We start from the raw sequence: 18841 nt of genomic DNA on the forward strand, positions 1-18841 counted from the left end.
CAGATCAACAAAAGTGCCTTCCATATGCTGGACAAGACACTTAATCAAATTCAATGACAATGCTTTACAAGCTCCATTTCCCCCCCCCCCCCCACCCCGCCCCCATCCCAACCAAATAGGGTTGCTGTGTTTCTGATGGAGCAGAGTGCTGTGGGAGTTGCTCCCCAGTGTCAGTCTATGAGCAGGAAGAGCAAGATCATTCATCAGGTGCCAGAGCCCTCTCTTGGCTTGTGCATCCTGTGCCTTGGTCTCGTGCTTGGGCACTCCCTCAGCCAGAACCTAGATGGGCATCACTGTGCTATTCCATGGTGAGGCAGGGGGCAGGCTGGAAGAAACATGTCCAGAGAGTACTTGGGGTGCCCTGTTTTCCTGGGTTCTTGACGGCACCAGGATGCCATTCCTGTTCACGTTCTCTAAACAAGTGCCACAAGTACCTGTGTTGGATCCCTGTAACGATAGCCAGGTGGAGACGGACTGAAAGTTGGGTAATTTGTGATTTTAAAAATAAAAGATGAAGCTCCATCCCATGAGGTATTTGATTCTGTTATTGCAGTGGTTTTCAAACTGCCCTAAATTCACATTCCACCTTAAGCAATCCCTTTGCTATTAATGCTCTGTGATTGGTAAGGGATTGTTTAAGGTGCTATGTGAATGGGAGGAGAAATCTGAGAACCACTGCTCTAGAGGCAATTGTACTGAAATATTCTGGATGGCCCATTTCCTTTGGAGTTATGAAACTGCACATAACAAGTCAATTATGTATGATTAAAACAGTGGCTTTCAAATTTTTTCTTTCGACTCGTACCACCTTAAGCAATCCCTTACAAATTACAGCATTTATGGCATAGGGATTGCTTAAGGTGGTATGTGAGTTTAGGGGGGCAGTTTGAAAACCACTGTGTTAATGGGAGGGCTGGGGTGACAATGTCATTAATAAGTGAAGGAAAATATATGTTTCTCTCTATATAAAAACTAACTTTGAAACAGTGAACTGAAACTCCCAATTATGACTGCTCAAGGTGATTAAAAATGAGAAATCCAAAACAAAAAGTCCATTACAAAATGTGTACCTGCAATATAGGTAACAAAAGATGCAATTGAATGTCCACGGCAACATTTCTTGCTTGTCTTGCTGAAAGTTCTTTGTATAATAAGTGACCAGTATTTCTTGCTGCTTGTTGAAATGGTCAGGTCCCATTCTAAGAGCGTAAGAAACCTGGCCCACACTGCAGTCACTACCTGGTCCCACAGCGTGCTTCTCTTCTGAATCCCTTCAGGATGCATTGGCAGGGAATTGTTACTGAGTGCTGTGAGGACCGACGACTCAAAGTGCTAGTCTCTAGATGGGAAAGGCAGGTGTGGGAGGCCCTCTTGTCTCACCACTGGCCTTGTGGCTAGATGCTCTCCCTGTCACTGGCAGTATCTGTCCGCTTGCACAGCCAATCCCTTGGTGGAGTACCTCACACCAGCTCCTCTTGGACCGTTCTTGGCACTCTCTCCATTGTGAAGAGCTGACAGGAGATCCTCATGGAGGGTCTGGGATCACATGGTCACCAGCTGAGCTTGCAACGTCTCTGGGACACATGGTGGGGGGGGGGGGGGTGCACGTTATTGGACTCGGCCTCTGCAAAGTCATCATCGTCCAACCACACATCCCCATTTCCCGACCACACATCACCCACCTACCCACATGTAATGATTGTCTTGATTTTAACTGGGTCGGCCTGCCAGCCAGATCAACAGGCTGCTGTGCTTTGACCAGCTGGCAGGCAGCTTCAGTATATTTTATTTCTACACTGCTTGGTCATGCCTTAGCAGTGTTCAGTGCCTCCCGCAGGGACCCACGCTGGATTGTCAGGGATTCTATCGGCTCTTCTTTTTGTGCGCCCTGCCTGCTCAACTCCGTGATATCCCACTGATGCCTCAGTAGGGATAGTAATCGCCGTAGGGCTCCCCCATCACTCCCCCTGTCCTGGAAAATCCCAGTTCCTCCAGAAGGGAAACCTTCATAGTGCCCATCTTCTCTCCATGGGAGTCCAATCTGTCGACCCAATCATCTGGCATGACGTGGTTTGCTGGCCACCTTGTCAAATGGCTGAAACCCTGTCGGTCATCGGTCCACCTGGGGATTTTGTACTAGAACCCTGGGGTGCCTTCCCAATTTGTGGGTTGCCTCCTGCTGCCCCCATTGGTGAGGAGGTACACAATTGCCCATGCAGCCGACAGACAGAGAGACACACACTCAGACATAATCTTCCACTCCCACGTGGTTAAGACTCCACGCGAGTCCAGCTGAAATTCTTTGAACCCTGCTAGCAGTGCCAGTTGTCGTGTTGAGAAGAATATCAGGTTTGGTGGATTCACAGAGAGAGGAGTCTGGACACAGTGTTACAATCACATGTGACTTTAATTAACACATGGGTAAAATACCTGGGAGAACATTAAACAGTACTCTATTACTATTTCCCTTAAGCATCGATTATAGACATTCACCTCAGACCTAGGTTGGAATCCGACAATAGCGAACATCTACTCAACACGCTCACACACTTGAGTGTGCACACACTACAAACAGGAACTCTTAAACACACCTGGTTCCCTGTACCAGCGGGGTTGCGGCTCTGCAATTATTGATCTATCACAATACTATGGCTCAGCTTCAGTGTAGTGCACACCTTACCCGTAACATTTCCATCGATGTCCACAGAAGCAACTTGGTGTGAGGTCAAGGGCTTCGACCATGAGGCAGAGAGAAAGAATATATGCATTCGTGTTATGTGTAGTGCTAATTTGGCCTGGAAGTCAGCCTGAAGAAAACTGAGGTCCTCCATCAGCCAGCTCCCCACCATGACTACCAGCCCCCCCACATCACCATCGGGCACACAAAACTCAAAACGGTCAACCAGTTTACCTATCTCGGCTGCACCATTTCATCAGATGCAAGGATCGACAATGAGATAGACAACAGACTCGCCAAGGCAAATAGCGCCTTTGGAAGACTTCACAAAAGAGTCTGGAAAAACAACCAACTGAAAAACCTCACAAAGATAAGCGTATACAGAGCCGTTGTCATACCCACACTCCTGTTCGACTCCGAATCATGGGTCCTCTACCGGCACCACCTACGGCTCCTAGAACGCTTCCACCAGCGTTGTCTCCGCTCCATCCTCAACATCCATTGGAGCGCTCACACCCCTAACGTCGAGGTACTCGAGATGGCAGAGGTCGACAGCATCGAGTCCACGCTGCTGAAGATCCAGCTGCGCTGGATGGGTCACGTCTCCAGAATGGAGGACCATCGCCTTCCCAAGATCGTATTATATGGCGAGCTCTCCACTGGCCACCGTGACAGAGGTGCACCAAAGAAAAGGTACAAGGACTGCCTAAAGAAATCTCTTGGTGCCTGCCACATTGACCACCGCCAGTGGGCTGATAACGCCTCAAACCGTGCATCTTGGCGCCTCACAGTTTGGCGGGCAGCAGCCTCCTTTGAAGAAGACCGCAGAGCCCACCTCACTGACAAAAGGCAAAGGAGGAAAAACCCAACACCCAACCCCAACCAACCAATTTTCCCTTGCAACCGCTGCAATCGTGTCTGCCTGTCCCGCATCGGACTGGTCAGCCACAAACGAGCCTGCAGCTGACGTGGACTTTTTACCCCCTCCATAAATCTTCGTCCGCGAAGCCAAGCCAAAGAAGAATCTGTACTTCTAGCCAATAATGACCTGAAGTGATTTAAAGTAGCCAACGGTAAGGTATGCACTAATGTATGGCCAGAATCTGACATTGATTGACATGTGATGTGACTTCAGAATAAATTTCAGACAAACAGGACATGTGACTACCTGCAATTCACACATTCCAGACAGGCAGGGAGGCCACATTTCCTCCATACACAACATCCTGTTTGTTCCTTGGCATTTGGGGAGGTTTCCTGAAACTGTTGTCTCCATGTACAGCTGTGCCATGTCCACTGAGGACTCCAAAGCAATCCCATTACTTTGTGATTATATGAATTTAATGCCTGATTGCTCTCAACACTTTTGTTTTATTTTGTTGAAATTCTATACTCCCAGGTGGGTCAACCAACTTACTGCAACACAAAGGCCATTTAACCTCAATGGTCTCTGCCAACTCCCAGTAGATTAATGTCAGAACTCTCCCTTATCCTCCAGTCCTGTAACCCATTCTCTCTTGTGTCCTTTTGATACCCCTCTGGTTTTTTGTCATTTACCTTCCAAAAGGGAGCATCTATAGCAGTGGTACTCAACCATTTTCTTTCCACTTTCATTATTCTCTATGCCATAGGTGCTCTGTGATTAATAAGGGACTGCTGAAGGTGGTATGTGGGTGGGAAAAAAGTTTGAAAACCACTGTTTTAATCATACCTAATTGACTCATTATGTGCACGGAAACGGGCCAATGACAATTTTTCTCAAGCAAAATATTTGAATTGCGTCTAGAATAGTAATTCTCAACCTTCCCTTCCCACTCACATACCACCTTAAGTAATCCCTTTCTAATCACAGAGCATCGATGGCATAGGGATTACTTAAAGTATGTGAGTGGGAAGAAAAAGGTTGAGAACCACTGATCTACAGTGTCTATTTGGAATGTTGGAGGAAATGTGCGAACCCACCAGCCATCAAGTTGGTCAGGGAGAGAACATCCACATAAACATATTGAATGGAGCTTACCAGAGCTGAGGCAGCAGCATTGCTCTGCTATTTTGCCACATCTGTCATTGTGCTTTCTGATAGAATTTCTCGGCCTAGAAATAATTTTCTTCACATATAATGCAGAGTTTCTTCATTTTAATTTCAATTTGTATGATTTCAGTCATTCTAGTAATGTTACTGCAATGGAGAGTGTAAATGTGTGAGTGACTGGTATCCTTTTGTATTGTACAGCTTCTCCTCTACCATAGTTAAAAAGGCTCTTGGATGGGTCTGTTAAATCTCACTCCCTCTATATCAATTACTTTGATGTAAATATACAAGGCAAGATCTGCAAGTTTGCAGGTGACAGCAAAGTATCTGGTATTACAGGTTGCCAAAAAATTGCAGCAGGATTGTGATTGGTTGGGCACCTGAGAAGAATGGCTGATGGAATTTAATCCAGAGAAATGTGGATGTTAATGCATTTTAGGAATTTTAACATTGGTAGGACTGTCAGTGACTGGTGGGGATCTGCATTGTGTTCGGAAGCAGAGGGTTCCAGGAGTACAGAAACATAGTATCTTGAAAGTGGGGTGGTCAAAAAAAGCTTTGTCTATTGACCTTCATCAGTTAGAATATTGAGTAGAGAAGTTACAGTTAAACATGACATTGGTGAAGGTACATTTGGAGTATTGTGTTCAGCTTTGGTCACCATCCTATTGGAAAGATATTGTCAAATTGAAGAGGGTGCAGAGAAGATTTATGAAGAGGTTGCCAGGACTCTGGTCTGTAGGGAGAGGTTGAGCAGGCTTTGGCTTTATTCCTTGGAGTGCAGGAGGATGATGGGTGATCTCATAGAGATGTACAAAATCATGAGAGGAATAGATTGGGTGAACATTGTCTTTTACCTAAAATAGGGGAATTGAAAACCAGAGGATAAAGGTTTAAGTTGAGAGGGAGAGGTTTATGAGAAACTTGAGGGGTAACTTTTTTTAAACTCAGGCTGGTGGTTGTATGGAACAAGCTGTGGAGAAAGTAGTTGAAGCAGGTAATATAACAATGTTTAAGAAACATTTAGACAGCTACATGGATAATTTCAGAGGGTTTTGGACCAAATGCAGGTAGTGTGGGTGGGATATTTTGGTTGACATGAGAAATTGGGCTGTATGATTCTAATCAGTCTTTTCCTTTTAAAATGCATATAGAATCTGCGTTCATAAACTTACCAATGCAAAGTTTGCCAGCCTGTGGTTTTTCAGGGTTGTTTTTTTTTCGTCTGGGATTTGAATCTGGGACTTCTCGGATTGGTTGCGAGAGGTTTCAGGGTTGTCTTCACAACAGTTTTAAATAAAGGCACATTAGCTACCTTGATTTTCTCTCTCTCTCTCTCTCTCTCTCTCTCTCTCTCTCTCTCTCTCTCTCTCTCTCTCACACACACACTTGGTCAAGCTTCAGGGGATCTGCCTTTATGCATTTATAAACCTCCAGCACTTCCTCTTCTGTAACATAAATTCTCTTTGAGCCATTACTCTTTACAGTGCTGAGTTTACCCACACCCATTTTTCTTTCTTGGTAAATACAAATGAGAAATATTAAGTTTGGACTTTGCTCAACACCTGTAGCTCCCCACATTGTCATTCTAATTTATTTCAGTTAAACCTAATGCAAGCTCAAGGAATAGAAGTTTCTTTCAATGCATGCTGCAGTCTTTAGGACTTGATCTTGAATTTGCCATTTCTTCCTGCTTGTGTCAGAACTGGCCAATACAAATTTAGCTCTAGCACAAGTTTTTATATGACAGATACCACTTGTTTTTTAAATATTTTATTTATTAGAAAACAAAGTAATAACCACAATTACAAAATTAAAATATTAACAAATTGTCAAAAAAATTCGTGGTTACATAGAGAAAAATCCTTAAATAAAAAAAACTACAAAGAATCCAAAAAAGAAAAAAAAATCACCCCACTCCCCTTTTTTTTAAAAAAAGGAAAGGGGAATCACTTCAATTGTTCATTCACTCTACAATGTGGAGATTCAGCTGCACCCACAACCCATCTCAGATTTTCAAATTAAATTAATCCAAATATGGGCTCCAAATCTTTTAAAATATATATGTTAATCTCTTAAATTACAAGTTATCTTCTCCATTTAGTATACAGGACCTTATTTCTGAATGCCATCTTTATAAATTAAGCTCCACTTGATCTTTCCATGAAACAGTTGTACATTTTCTTGCTACTGCTAGAGCTAATTGCAAGAACGCCATTTGAAATTTATTTAATTTATTAAGCAAAGCCATTTCAGTAACTTCCCCAATTAAAAAGATCTTTGGGTCAAGAGAAAATTATATTTTCAGGATATCTTGCAAACAGTCTATTATTAATCTTGCCCAAAAACCCTTAACTTTGTCACAAGACCAAACTGAATGCAAAAAGGTACCCTTTTGTTCATTACAACGAAAACACAAATCTGAAGCACTCAGTTTATATCATTTCAAACGTTCTGGAGTTAAATATAATGTATAAAATTATAAATCACCAACCTATTCCTAACATTAACTAATTTTTGTCATCGTGTCTCTGTTAATCTTTCTCCAACTATCCATGTCAAACTGAATTCCCCAATCCTCCCATTTCAGTCTCAATTTATGCAAATCAATCTTGGGGGGCATTTTTCATTGTATTAATTTATACATTTCTGAAATAAACCTTTTCTTTCCTCCATCTCAAATCAACACTTCAAATAATGCTTCATTAGGTAAATCCAGATACCTCTCCAAACAATCATAAAACATTGATTTAAGCTGATAATAACAAAAAAGAGTATTATTAGGAATTTGTTATTTTTCCTTCACCCTATCAAAGGTTAAAAAAACATATCGCCTCAAAACTAATTTTATTGTTCTAATTCCTTCTGGTTCCAAATTTTAAGGAGGTTATTATCCATCATAAAAGGTGGACTCTTATTCTGAAGCAAAGGAGTATGTCTAGATAATCCATCTGACATTCCTATAGTTTTACTGACCTCCTCCCAAATACTTATCAAATGAAACAAAACTGGAGATTTACAACTATTAATAGTTTTACTCGTCCACATAAATAAAATGATCCCTTCTAACCTCTTCAATTCAATATCTAACCAAGTAACAGAACTATCTAAATCAAACATTCTATTAATAATTTTCAATTGAGCTGCCTTATAATAATTCATAAAAATTGGTAACTACATACCACCTAACATAAAGTTAATTTATGCATAGAGATACGCTCCAACTATCCCTTCCATAAAAATTTACACACCAAAACATTTAAATCCTTAAAAATCTATTCGGTATCTTACAAGGTATATTCTGAAAGAAATATTGTAATCTAGGAAATGTATTCATTTTTATACAATTCACTCTTCCAATGTTAACAGAAAATCCTTCCATTTAAATTCTCTTTTATCGCAGACAATAATGGTAAATAATAGTTGATTTATATTTTTATTCACTTTAATACCTAAATACTGAATACTGTTTTACTATTTAAATCCTATTACACCTTTACATTCAAAATAATCTGCTTCCGACAATGGCATGTGAACTCTTATTCCAATTCACTTTGTAACCAGATACCTCCCCATACTGTAACAATCTCTCCTGTAATACCTTCAAAGACTCTTTTGGGTCAATCAAATATACCAATACATCATCTGCAAATAAACAAATCTTGTACTCTAAATATGTCATAATTTCCTTTATTTTATCTTCTTGCCTTATTACTTGCGCTAAGGGTTCAATCACTAATGGAATCAAAGCCAGGGACAAAGGACACCCTTTTCTAGTAGATCATTCTAAATCCAAATAATCTGATAAAACTCCATTAGTCACTACTCTCACCTTAGGCTGTTTATATATTGCCTTAATCCAATTAATAAACATTGTTCCAAACTGAAATTTTTCCAACACCTGAAATTTAAAAAAAAAACCCATTCTATCCTATCAAGAGCTTTTTCTGTGTCCAACAATAAGACCAAAGGTAAAGTGGGAGTCTTCCCTAGAAACGTTTATCGAACTAATCAATTTAACTACATTATCTGCTGAATATCTCCCTTTAATAAAACCAGTTTGATCAACATGAATAAAATTCGGTAAATACTGTTTGCCATAACCTTAGTCAAAATCTTATAGGCCAATTTCGTTAATGAAATGTTGATTATAAGACTCTGGGTTTAATGAATCTTCATTCTTTTTAAGAATCAACATAATAATTGCTTGTGAAAACTATTTCGGAACTGATTGTGTATCCGATACCTGTTGAAGAATTTCCTCAAATACTGGAAAAACTAAACTTTGAAATTTTTAATAAAATTCTACCATAAACCCATCCTCCCCTGGATATTTACCATTCGGCATTGAATTCAAAGCCAATCTAATTTCTCTCCAACCAATTGGTTTTTCCAACTGATCCCTAATCCAGTAATTCAATTTTGGCAGCTGCAGTCCACCTAAAAACACCTCTATTTTACTCTCGACCTGTCTTATTATCAGAGGTATACAATTTCCTATAAAATTCCTTGAACTGTTCATTAATATCTTGCAATTTATGATACCCCTGAATTCTTCCTCACTGCCTTTATTCTTCTTGATATTTGTTCAGATTTCAACTACCATGCCAAGACCTTATGTGTTTTATCTCTGATTCATAATATCTCTGATCAGATCATTGTATTAACCTTTCAACTCTAAGTTTGTAATGTGCTATATTCCAATTTCAAGGCATCCAATTTTTTTCTCCTTATTCTTTTTCTCCTTTTGAGATACCGCTTGTTTGTTGAATATTTGTGTATTCTTTGATTTCAAATTTTGAACAGCTGCTGTGTTTCGAGGTGATTTTTATTCTTTCTATCTTCATTCATTGGCCTGTATTTACACTCCTACAGTTTACTCCTACAGTTTACTCCTTCCCTTGGATAGTCCTATGGCAATTGTATTACTTGAGCAATCTTGATCTCCCTAAAACATGCCTGTTTTGCTTCTGAAAGATCATTCACCTGAAATCTTTCTAGCCTCCGACGTTGCTTGACTGCTAAGAACGAGAGAACTTCTGTTTTGTTTTGACCAAATTTATTTGTTTTTTTTTCATCTGCATGAAACAAACATTTTATAGAATGTAAGACACTGGAACAAGTTGGAAATAAATAAACTGAACTGGTGTTTTTACTCAATAAACCTATTCCCATTTCATCTATCTCATCTTGGCCTATCCTTCAGTTCTTTTCTCAGTCATTTTATTTATTGCTTTTACTTTTTTAGGCATGTAGAACAATAGCAGCCCTTCTGGCCCATGAGCCTGTGCCTCCCCCCCCCTTCCCCACCCCCATAGACCAATTAATCTACAATCCCAATATGTTTTTGAAGGCTGGGAGGAAAGCCATGAAGATATTGATTCGAACCCTGGTATAATAGTGTTGCGCTAACTGTTTTGCTAGTTGCACCGTCCCCTTCAAAGCATGCAAATTATTTATCAGATACTTCCCTCCTAGCTTGTTCTGCATTCTGACTTAGCAAAGATTGTTTCTGATTTCCCTGTTTCATTTGTTAATAACCATCTTCTGTTAATGGCTGCTAATTTTGTATTTTCATGTAACTGGAAGCATTCTCTGATGTCTTCCCTGATTAATCAATTCATAATTTTAAAGGACACTAGGCTTTCTAAGCATTTTTAAATAGCATTGTCTGGTTCTGATTTTGAACTGTAATTTCTCTGTTCTGATACTACATTTATAAATAGTTTCTACACCACCCAATGCTTCTGCAAGTATAGATTAGAATGGTACCTGATACTCTCAACTATACATTTAACATAATTCATACGTAATTGTATTCCAGGAAATAAAATTCCAATGGTACTGAGATGGAGATAGACATCATTATGATCCTAAGGGTAAATATGTCCTCTGACTTGTCGTGGTGCACTTGCATTGAGGCAATAGCCAAGAAAGTGCATCAGTAGCTCTACTGCCTTCTGCATCCCTTAACTTTTACAAGTGCACCATTGAAGGCATCCTATTGGATGCATTGCAGCTCCACCCAAAAATACAAGAAGCTGCAGAGAGTTGACAACATGGATCAGTCCATCATACAAATTCCCCATCTCGCGATCCCATATCTTCATCGACTCCATCAACAATCCCCACTGCCTTGGAAAAGCAGCTAACGCAAAAAGCTCATCTCACCTTGGCCACACACTCTCCTGTTTGGAAGAAGATTTGAGTGATCACCTACCACCAGATTCAAGAACCATTTCTTTCCTGTCATGATCAAACTCCTGAAAGAACTTAAATAGTAAGATTGTTGTCTTTGCTCCATAGGAATTGACCTCTTTGCACTTTTTGTACTGTCTTGCTTGTTATGCTATGCTTGAGATGTCTATCTGGTATGCTTGCAAATAATCTCTATGACACTGAATTTGAACTTGCTCTGGCAATCAGTTTCGCTGTTCAACATTTGTACCCCAGGATTCCTTTACTGTATTCCTATTCTTCATTTTTATTGACGAGGGAAGCAATATTCCTGCATAACTTATCAAAGAATCTTGCCTCATAACTATTCAGGTTAAAATTAATATGTACTTTAACAGCCCACATTGTAAGTTTCTGATTTTATTACATGATCCTTTCACATTCTTGAATGTTGATAATAATATCTTGCTATATGTAAATTTCTTAATTCCATATCCAAAACATTAATGTCTAACATTCATCCTGGTAGCATTGAAGGACTCGACGAAAAAGCATTTCTTTGAATTTCTTTTTTTCTTTTTGAATATTTTTATTGAATTTTATATAAAAGTACATGCATACATAAAGGAATGATGCATAAAACCAATACAAACTGTGACAGGCTAAATTCAGAACTCACAACCAATCTTCAAAATGGAGTCTTCAACAAGCCTGCCAGCTTGCCATGTTGCAACTGCTTCTCTCTCTCTTCCACTGCGACTTTCCCATGCCAAAGTTTATACCTTCATCTTCCTGCACTCATGCAAAAACTTGGGTCATTTCAATCCAAAAATGCAGTTACCCTTTTCACACTTGCCTGATTGCAACACCGGCATCTACAGATGCTAGGCATTGTACGAGGGGTCGAGGCCGTCAATCCCCAGTGTGAGATTGTCATCTGACGCCAACATTAAGCTGACTTTGCTTTCTCACTTGCTGCTTTCACACTTGCTACTTTCAAGGCTGATTGGCGTTTGATTCCTGGGATCACTTGCAAGTGTGAAAGGGCCTGAGAGAAGAATCCTGTTTGTTTTCTTTCTCTCTAGCCCCTTTCATCCCAGTAAATCGGCCATTCAGTGTCCAGGGATAGGAATGGCTTTTCATACTTGACCACTCCTAACTGGGACACTGAACGCTTTCACACATTGCAAGGGTTTATCCCCAGTGTTTGGTATGTTCTACTTTTAATAGGAAGTGCTTGCAATGCAGTTGCCCATATCACACTTGCCTGATCTCAATGCAGCATCTCCAGACTGCCAGGGATGTACTAGGGGTTGAGAATGGTAATCCTCAGCATGAGATGACATCATTTGATGCCAACATTGAGCAGATTTTGCTTTCACACTTGCCACTTTAAAGGCTGATTGGTGTTAGATTTCTGGGATCACTGGCAAGTGTGAAAGGGGCTTCTGCTTGTAAATACCAAATTACCTCTCCCAAGACTCCAAACCCAATCTTTGAAAGATCTTATCAGTACTTGAGACTGGACTCTGTTCTATTTGTATCTGCTTTTGAAGTTCTTTCCAAAGCAATTCCATTGTCTCTGCAAAATCAACCAGAGCCTCAATGTCTCGGTTCAGCAAAGCTCTTGCATTTTAAATAAGATGTCTTTTGTGAAGGGTTACTCTGTGAAGTAACCTACGCTAAAGCCCCACAATCTATATCTTTTAAAGACCTATTTATCCATAACCATACTAATATAATCCGTAGCTCCTTAAAATATGCTGGTAGATTATCCCAATCAACAAGTAAATGATAGAATCTGGGAGGAGTTGGTAATGGTGGGGAAGAGTTGCTATGAATGCACATAGACCTGCAAGATCTCTGCAAATGATGACTCAAGACTGCAGTTAATGAAATCTGGTGCAAAAAGCAATCGGTCTTGAAGGATTACAATCTTAAAAAAATCAACCATTACCCCCCCCCCCCCCCCCCCACTTGTACTTGATTTGCTGAGTTCCTTCTGCAGATATTTTTGGCTCTGCAATGGTATTTGATGCTGCTTATACTACAATTCTGAAAATGGATTGGAGTCATCTTTATAATACAAAGCAGATCATTTGAATATTCTTGTTATTTAAATTTAACAAAACTTTTGAAACTTCTGCAGCAAACATGGGTGGATGTACTAAAATGACCAATATTTATTTCACTTGATAATACAGGTATATTCAGAAAGGGAGAGATGTATCCGGTAACTTGATTACTACTTTTCAAATAAGAAAATGCCTGAAGGTATTTAGTTGAGAAGTCAGATGTTGATTGTTAAGTTGTAACTTTAAATAATCTTTTCTCAATCATTTTGGGATTTTTCTTAGGTGAAAATACTACCTTTACAGTGAACACCTTACAGTCCAAATGAGAACAGAAAATTCAGTTGTGAACGGTATAATGTGCATCAAAGTACAGTAAGTTGAGAGCTTCTAGACTAGTGGTGAGTTCCCAACTTACAAATTGGTATTTTGTGTTTAACATTTCATGTCTGTGTACAATTAAAGCAGATCTTTGAAAATTTACCTGCTTAAGTGTTATTCAAATATTTTGATATCTTAATGTATTCAAAAGCTAAAATAATTTGTGCTGTGAAGAAGATTCTCAATATCCATTCTGTTTTGAGTTTTCTTCACCTGACAATGATGAACATGGTTCTACTTTTAATTTTGAATGTGACTGATTGATGCAAATTGATTCAATAGTTTATACGTTGTTTTTCCTTGTCGCTTCATTATTCATGACCCACGGCTTTTATTCTACTTCCCAATCATTTGAAAGTTTGACTCGTCGAAATCACTTGTATAATCCTATATGATGTACCGATACCCTTTTATAGTTTGGGAGCACATCTTTGCACATGAAGAGGGCAGCCTAGTTTGCAGGCAAATGTTGATGGTGCCTATCTCATCATGGCAAGCTGAGATAAAACAATTCAATACATTGGAGATGTTCGAGCTGGTATCTCAAAATGCTGCTGATTGTTCCGAAAACTGTTTTACTTATTCAGTTAAGGTAATTTGCCTCCTTCCCATATTTCATTTCCATGTTACTCTCGGACCCACTTGTATGGACAAAATGTGTGGGGTGTTTTTGGGAATTCCCCACCAGCCCGCAAACTAAAATCAAATGTATTCTGTTCTTGTTACTTACCAGAGTCAATTTTGCACTGCTTGTTTCAATGTGAGTAAATGCTCTTAAGATGAAGGTTCCTTCATTGTCACATAATAAAGTAGGCGTAAATGTTACATGAAATTGACTTTAGACTGCTGTAAGGCAGACAGATTCACCATCTGAAATTGCCCAATGCCTCTTACAATCCGAGAAGCAAAAGAGAGTCACTGAGTGTCCATTGACTCACCTATAGCACTCTTGAAGCTACGCAAACTTCAGTCCAAACCACCGGCAATCAGAGCTCCAGATCCAAACCTTCGTCATAATCAGGAAGCCTTTAGCACCCTTTCGCATCCTGATTACGATACCTTGTACCACCTTCAGCTGGTCTCCAGCCTGGTGTGAGTCCTTTGATTGCAGTCGCCCACAGCCTGTGTGGGTTCCTTGCCTTGAGTTACTGACAGCCTGCTTCCTGTGTGTTCTTCAGCTGCATTGCCTGCTGCATGGTCACCATCCATAGGGTTGTCTCCTCTGCTTCTCCCTCTCAAATGGGAGGAGTTCTCCCTGATTTCCGGTGTCCTGCACCAGTTCTCTGCTCCGCCAGAGACTGCAACCCTTTGAAGCTGCTGCTGAACCCAAGCACCGCCATCTTGGGACTAGACCTCACAATCGCAGAATTTTAAAATAAACCTTCTTTACAGGCTGTTTAAAGCTTTAATGGAGCAGTTGAGCAGTCAAACCCTGAGGAGGAGCAGTGTGTCTCTGCTCTCCATGGGTCCGCCTGAGCAGCAATGCTGCCATTTTCTCTGATTCACTAATTTATTTCACAAATATTTGAAATTACCATAATTCTCTTGATATAATTTTTCACATTAACTAATTGACAACCAAAAATAGTTTTCATTGAGTGCATGTTTTGTAGCAGCCTAGATTTTGTTGAGAAATGCTGGTAGCTGGAGACAGCATGTTAGGTGCCTTCCTGTGTATGTGCTGCCAAATTCTATATTCCCTCTTAAATGTATGATTGCAGAAGTTTTGAACTTGCCAGCCTTTTCCTCACTGTGCTCTGATGTGTGCTCTGTGTGCAGTTGAATGCTAGATTAAGTAGCTGTGACAATTGGCAATCATTTGGATGTAAAGCAACTGCTCCACAGGGTAAGTTTTTGGTAATTTGTATTAATTCACTGAACTACTTGGGTTTTAAAGTTTTTATTATTTAATTTATTTTGTTTTGGCATATCTGAGAAACACTACTAGTTTTTGATCTGTTTCGTGGCTAGTTAAACTAATGGGCATGACTTACTACATGCTGAAGTGACTTTCAGCTATTCCATGGGTGTTACACAATATTACCTGATACCCTTTCTGTATATAAGCCCTGCCATTGTGCAAGATCTTGGTGATAAAAATGGAATGATTTCTGTCTGGAATTTGACACTAGTGGATTGTAAAAAGTTATCACATAGGTAATCAGCAAACATGTATGACTTTGCGGCTCACAGGAGATATTGGGTCTTCTTGTAGAATTCAGTTTACTTTTCATATCAAGAGTAACTCGTGTGGGAGTTGCAAATTTGAATCTGTATGATAGATTGTGAAGTAGAAACGAGCAAAGGCCGTAAATGTAAAATGAAGATGTGGTTGATGATCTGATATTTGGACAGATTTTTTGCTGATCACTTCAGAACCACTAGATGGGAGTGCTTCATTGTAGTTTTGATTAATATCCAATAACGTTTTGCAAGGATGTTTGTTCCTCAGAATCTTTTAAAGGATGAAGTAATTTACAGAGTACTGACGTTAAAAAAAAATTGCTTTCTGGTGGTAATTATTTAACTCAAAGATCGATAAAGGTGAGATATCATATTATTGCACGATATGGAGACATCGTTAATGAAATATGAAGTCAGATTACAATATTTTGGTATAATGGAACAAGTTTGTTTCCACAATGTGAGTGAGGCTTAAACTGGTTGTACCAGTGCCAATCTTATTCGTAAAGCATAACTGCAGGACTATATATTTGTTGAGCCAGCCTTGCGAACAGAGCAATGCTGAATTTGTGTTTACATTTTCACAAACTTTGAAATCTACCAAAGGTTTCAAAGTACTTTTGCAACAACTATGCAAATAGGTTTCTTGTCATTTTTCGGGGTTTTTTTCCCCCCAGAGTAGAACAGTGTTTGTGGGTTTATCTAATATGTTTCCATGAATTTTGAGTCCTATCCTGTGATTGATCAACTATTGTGTATTCCAATCAATGGTAAACTAACTTGCAACATTTAAAGAACCTCTTAAACTCTACACACAATCTTTATCCCTTGTCTGCAAAAATTTAAATGGAATCAAGTTGATGAAGAATCTGGATCATTAAATTTTGAACTGTATGTCTGTTGATACCCTGCATAATTTTGTGCATTTGATGCTCCTTGATTTTAAAAAAACTCAATGTATAAAATGTAGGAGTTGCTTTTAATTCTAAACAAGGCAGAGAAATAAAGTTATTTCAGCTGTTGAAATATATTTTGACATTGTTTTGAAATGACCTGAGCATGTGTTTAGAAATTACAATTCAAAATTCTGTCCAGATTTCTTCAATTGTAAAATTAATTCAAATGATTTCATGTTTATTGTTTGAGTACATACATGACATCACAAACAACCCTGTGGGGGAGGCAGAATTACCACTTGTTGTGCAAAAAAAACTGCACACGATGTAAACAAAACTTTAAACTCTGCAAAACAAAGGAGAAAAAATAAATGCAAAAGTAAAAGTCCTTAAATAAATCACCGATTGAGTTTATTGTTGAGGAGACTGATGGTGAAGGGATAGCAGCTCTTCCTGAACCTGGTGGCGAGAGTGTGTGGCGGCTTTACCTTTCTTGATGATGGCAGTGAGAACAGAGCTTGTGCTGCTGGTGTGGATCCTTGGTGATTGCTGCTGCTCTCCGATGCAGCGTTCCCATAGATGTTCTCAATGGGGGAGGGTTTTGCTTGTGATGTCTTGGGCTGTGTCTTGATGCTAAGGGCTATTGGTGTCTCCATAACCCCATACTAGACTGTGATGCAGCCAGTCAGCCCACTACATGTTCTGTAGAACATGTGCAAACCTGTGAAAACCCCTGTGGAAGTAGAATTGCTGATGTACTTTCTTCACAATGCATTAGTGTGTTGGGTCCAGGAAAGATCCTGTGAGGTAGTGACTCCAAGAACTTAAATTTAGTCAACTTCTCCACCTCTGATCCTCCAATGATCACTGGATCGTGGATTTTCCTTGGTTTTGGTGATACTGAGTGTAATGGTTAAAATAGAGAACATATAGAGCATGGAACAGACCCTTTAACCAATGTCTGTGCAAAACATGATCAAATCAAGCGAAAAATCTGCTGCTTACACCTGATTTCCCTCCATTCCTTGCATATTCAGGTCACCTGGGACGATGGCCAGTGCCACCCCCAGGTCCACGCGGTCGCCAGCTATTTTGCGGGCCAGTCCATGTCTCCTTGTGTGGGCCACTACAATACAACTATTAGTTTTATTGTGTGTGTGTGTGTGTGTGTGTGTGTGTCCTTGTGCACATGAAAACTATTGTAAACTGAAATGCACAAAATAGCTTGCAGCTATTCTTTAAAATATTCAAATGTTGGCTTATTTGTATATTATACTGATTCATTGAAGCCTTTGGCAAAAATCAGGTTGAAACTGAGTCAAGTCTTGTAGTTATTAGAAATTTGTCTTCTCAAAGGATAAATTATTTTAGTTTTTGTCAAATTTCTGAAGTACTCAGTCCAATCCTCAAGCTATTCATTTGCATTGTGAATGGTCAGTGGTTGCTTTCAGCAACATGGGCCACGATCAATGGTGCTAGAGATGGTTGAACTTGATTCTGGTCCTCCCACAGCTGTTTCCTCTGATCTGACACCTACCCGAAGTACAGGACAGAGTCCAGCCGTGGAATTTGTTGGTGGATCTGGCTCAGCAATTTGCAAGATAAAAATGTTGAGTAATTAATGAAGCTGGTTATAACAATTTTAATAAGGTAACATTTTATAAGTAGAAAATAAAAAGCAAGGAGGTAAAGGGGGTCAATTTTTGTAGCTTCTGATAAAACATTTGAAAAAAAATAGTGTAATTGCAAAAACATTCACTAGATATATTAACTTGTTTTATCTTGTATCTCAAATATTCAGGCATTTTGTGCTTATTTAATTTTGTTCCACTATCAAAATCCATGCGTATAATCATTAAAATGAGACCAATGAGATCAAAGTTTTGAAAACATACAACATTGAGCAGGCCATTCAGCAACTTATTCATACTAGCCCTTGGGGACCTTTCTTTATAAATTCCATCTCCCATCACTTGGTCCATAGCTTTCTATGCCTCAGCAATTAAAGTGCTCTTCTAGACACATAGCGACCTAGTTTTAACCACTCTCTCAAACAGTGCATTTTGGGTACATGCCACTCTCTGGGTGAAGAAGATCCCTTCGTATCCCCTGTGAATTGTGCAACCCCCCCCCTCCAATATCTAATTTTTTACTTTAGTTTCTTCTGACAAGGAGTCCATTCAGTGCAAATTATTCATAATGTTCTATACCTCAATAATGTACCCTCTTGACCTCCTCTACTCTTGGATGACAGACCTAGTTTCTCCAGTCTCTGATTGAACTGCTCCGTTGCAGGAAACCTTCTGGTGATTCTTTTCTGCAGTTCTTCATTTCTATCACATCTTTAACATGGTGACAAGAACAGCATGCAGCCCTTCAGCTGAAGTCTGACCGAGATTTTTTTAAAGTTGGAGCATCACCT

The 18841-nt window shown here is 39.5% G+C and overlaps 1 protein-coding gene across 22 annotated transcripts in view; it reads left to right on the top strand.

Annotated features, from left to right (window-relative positions):
- Positions 1–18841, top strand: part of baz2ba (bromodomain adjacent to zinc finger domain, 2Ba) — a 282544-nt gene that overhangs the window by 24342 nt on the left and 239361 nt on the right. For 17 of the 22 annotated variants that reach the window (XR_011356755.1, XR_011356756.1, XM_069935433.1 and 14 more), the window contains exon 2: positions 13244–13359. The exons of 3 other annotated variants lie outside the window; for them this stretch is intronic. The gene's annotated coding sequence lies outside the window, so the exon portion shown is untranslated. Of the gene's footprint in view, positions 1–13090; positions 13120–13243; positions 13360–18841 lie in introns of all 22 variants that reach the window. 2 more of the 22 variants (XM_069935412.1, XM_069935415.1) reach the window with 2 other exon arrangements.

Source organism: Narcine bancroftii, chromosome 4 (assembly GCF_036971445.1).
Source record: "Narcine bancroftii isolate sNarBan1 chromosome 4, sNarBan1.hap1, whole genome shotgun sequence".
Taxonomy (NCBI): Eukaryota; Metazoa; Chordata; class Chondrichthyes; order Torpediniformes; family Narcinidae; genus Narcine; species Narcine bancroftii.